Raw genomic sequence first — 3,818 nt, forward strand, 5'->3', positions numbered from 1 at the left:
TTCTCCCTTCCCCTCCCCCCTTGGCCCCCTTCCCCTCCCCCTTCCCCCTTCCCCCTTCCCCCTTCCCCCTTCTCCCTTCCCCTCCCCCCTTGGCCCCCTTCCCCTCCTCCCTTCCCCTCCTCCCTTCCCCTCCCCTCGTGGCCCCCTTCCCCTCCCCCCCCTTTGATGTCTACATGAACCGACAGACTGCATGCATGGCATGTATAGATGGATGGATGGATCGATGGATCGATGGATCGATGGATCGATCGATCCATGGATCGAACGGTGAAGAGAGCCTGAGGGTGAGGGTGAGGGTGAGGGTGAGGGTGAGGGTGAGGGTGAGGGTGAGGGTGAGGGTGAGGGTGAGGGTGAGGGTGAGGGTCCCGTCCGTCCCTCCCTCCTTCCCTATGTCCATCACATTGTTTCGTCACAGATTTTCGAAGTGGAGATACAATTCGCATGCCATATTTCGCATACTCTTAAAAGTGGGCCATTGGGTGGCCTTTTTTTCTTTTTTTTTAAGGTGGCTCACAAAGCTGCACAACCTTCACTGCAATTTCCAGAACATTTCCATCACCGCCAAAAGAAATAAACACCTCTACTACCCCTCCCCCCTTCCTGTCCGCGCCTCGCCCCCACCCGCCGTCACCGTCGCCCTCGCCGTCACCGTCGCCCTCGCCCTCACCCGGGCTCTCTTCACTGTTCTCCCCCAACAGGGAGTAGAAAGGGAAGTTAGAGGGAACATTCTTCCTCCCCTACACCTGCTGAACGCACATGGACACACACCGCAACCCTCCCCGCCAGGCGCGCGCACCCACCCACCCCCGCCCCGCCAAGCCCCGCCCCGCCACGCCACGCCACGCCACGCCCCCCATCCCGGCCTTACGTGTACCTTACGTACCTCTGCACGGACTCGAGATTTGGCAATAGCCTTGATTGCCCTGCAATGTTTCCAAACCTCGGCGCTCCCCAACCTTCCCCACCCCGACCCCCGCCCCTTCGAAGAAGAACTAACCTAATTCGGGGAGCTTCCAGGTTGCTTGAACGCCTGAAATGGTGGGGACAGAGGCGTTCCTGGAGAGGGGTCACGGAACACGGAAGCTCTGCCCCCCTTCCCTTTGCCTCTGTTCCATCTGGAGTTTCCTCAGTTGTATCCTTTTAGGACACAGCGGTCATGTAAGAAATGAGAAAAAAAAGGACTGAAGGACTGAACCGGGCTAGACTGGTTTAAAATTCTTCACTAGCGTCCATGCCGAATACATTTCGACGACAGGGGCCTTCGCACGGCTTTTGGTGCACAGAAGACCGATGCACCGAAGCCTGCCGATCTCGGGACGTGTCCACGAGGGGAAAGAGTGTCAGCCTATCGGAAAAGAGAGTCGGTTAACGTAGATTGCAAAGGCATTCGTTCATCCCGAGAGACTTCCTCTCCATGATGGCGGGTGGCGCGAGATGGAAGAGTTGGCTTCCATGAAAAAGGGGCCCTTTCTTGAAGACCCTGCCCAGCTATCGGGGTTTTGTTGGTTTGTGTTTTGTCATCTGTGATAGGAAGGCATCTTCTTAGCCATCGGGAGGGAAACCTCAACAAATTCAGCCATTCAGATCACAAGGGATTTCTTGGGTTTGGTGGATCTGAGATCTGGTCTGCCTCCGACTGCTCCCCGAGATTGCCTTTATGCCGAGAATGGGATTCCTCATCAGACACACAGAAGTCCGGCTCCTTGCCACGGAGCTGGCTGCTCTATGGATGCCTTTAAAAAGGAAGCCTGCCTTTAATTCGGACGTCGGAACGTGATCGGTCGCTTTTTCATGGGGGGTTGGCCAATTAAATTTCCCCCGCCTTGGGCGCCTGGGTGGCTCAGTTGGTTAAGCGGCTGCCTTCGGCTCCGGTCATGATCCTGGAGTCCCTGGATCGAGTCCCGCATCGGGCTCCCTGCTCAGCAGGGAGTCTGCTTCTCCCTCTGACCCTCCCCCCTCTCATGTGCTCTCTCTCATTCATTCTCTCTCTCTCTCTCTCTCTCTCTCTCTCTCTGTCTCAAATAAATAAACAAACAAACAAACAAACAAATAAATAAATAAATAAAATCTTAAAAAAAAAAAATTCCCCCCGCCTTACAAAGCAGAGACTGGTGAAGGGTCCTCCAAGTGCCCTCTGGAAATCAAGAGCTTCTGTATCAAGAGGCTGGAAAACGCATCTTCCCCTTCTTCCTGGTGAATCCAATTCTAGGGGTTGATTCAAAGGAAATCATGTTTTAGATGCTAAAACGTAAAGCTTACTTTTGCAAAAATGTGCATCGCGGCATAGGGTTTAGGAATCCCTTGTGGCAGACCGACAACCGTGTGTCCCTCACGTCCCGGCACGTGTGCACCCTCACGTCCTATGACTTCGATGCTCCTGCTATCCAGAGGTAGGCTTGATTGCTCTGTCCCTTGATTTTGGACCGGGTCTTGGGACTTGTCTTGACCCAAAGAATAGAGCAGAAGTGACACTTGGCTGGTTTCACAGCCTACACCTGAAGAGGTGGTCTGCCGGCGTTCTCGACCTTCTTGGCATGCCGTCCTGAGACCTCCACGTAAGAAAGCCAGTCTAGCTGACTGGAGCATGAGAGGCATTGACAACAGAGGCAGCCCGGTGCTCGGCGGCACCGACTGCCAGACGTGTGAAAGTTGACCCTCTGGCCGAAAGCCACTGCTTGAGTGAGCCCGGCGTAAACCCGCAGAACCCAAGGGGCCACCCAGGGCAAGCACCAGGAAGTTATCGATAAAGAAATGCTGTTTCGAGCCATTGCGGTGTTAGGATGATGCACCCTGAGGATCAGCTAGCTGCGCAGCAGCGATAGATACCGTGCACACAGATACACACCACACAACACACCACACCACACCCCCCCCCCACACACACGTGTGCAGAAAACCAAACCAACGAAACAAACCAAAACTCTGTAGAACCCTGCACCAAATGTTGAGGAAACAACGGCCCACCCTCACAAGAAACACCTGCACGCTACATGTACAATGCATAGGGAGCCTATACTTGCAAGTGCTTACTTGCATGGGAAACATTTCACGATAACATGAGTCTCAGATGGCCCAAGCGGGGTTCTTTTGACATGTCTGAATTGTGTACACAATTAGAGAAAGCCTGCTAGGAGACTGGGTGATCAGAAACTAGGAAGCTCTTTGGTTCCCTCAGTGAAGCCCCGACTTTTGGGGAGGAACCAACACTCAGGGAGATGCTCTGGTCTTCATTTGGTTGGTTGGTTGGTTGGTTGGTTGGTTGGTTGGTTGCTGCAGCTTTTGCTATCTTTGCATAAAACCGACCCTGTTTCCATTGGGAATGGAAAACAACTGACGGGTGGGATCTGTACACGGTAATGCTGCTTCGCAGTTGCATTTGTTTTACTAAAAGAGGGAGATTTGAACATTGGGTCTTTCGTGTCCTCTCCATTCATGTCCTCTCCACAAATAAGACTGAAACAAAGGCTAAAATTTGTTTGCATCTTGTTTGTGTCTATGTGTCCGTATGTGTTATACATGTGAGGTATTTCCTCCACCTCCGGGTGCTATTGCTAACATCCATTTGTAAAGGAGCTCTATTTAATGAGTTCTATTTTTATTTTATTTTATTTTATTTTATTTATTTTATTCTTTAAAGATTTTATTTATTTATTTGACAGAGAGAGACACAGCGAGAGAGGGAACACAAGCAGGCGGAGTGGGAGAGGGAGAAGCAGGCTTCCCGCCGAGCAGGGAGCCCGATGCAGGGGCTTGATCCCAGGACCCTCGGATCATGACCTGAGCTAAAGGCAGACGCTTAACCACTGAGCCATCCAGGT

At 52.5% G+C, this 3,818-nt stretch overlaps 1 long non-coding RNA gene across 1 annotated transcript in view; it reads left to right on the forward strand.

Annotated features, from left to right (window-relative positions):
* The window catches only part of LOC135363435 (uncharacterized), a 36,173-nt gene extending 35,193 nt beyond the window's left edge, over positions 1 to 980 (forward strand). The window contains exon 6 of the long non-coding RNA XR_010409117.1: positions 506 to 980. This is a non-coding gene — a long non-coding RNA (uncharacterized LOC135363435). The remainder of the gene's footprint in view (positions 1 to 505) is intronic.
* Positions 981 to 3,818: the final 2,838 nt, after the last annotated feature.

Source organism: Mirounga angustirostris, unplaced genomic scaffold (assembly GCF_029215605.1).
Source record: "Mirounga angustirostris isolate CCGP_5_RB_7025 unplaced genomic scaffold, mMirAng1.0.hap1 SCAF_247, whole genome shotgun sequence".
In the NCBI taxonomy this organism is placed as follows: Eukaryota; Metazoa; Chordata; class Mammalia; order Carnivora; family Phocidae; genus Mirounga; species Mirounga angustirostris.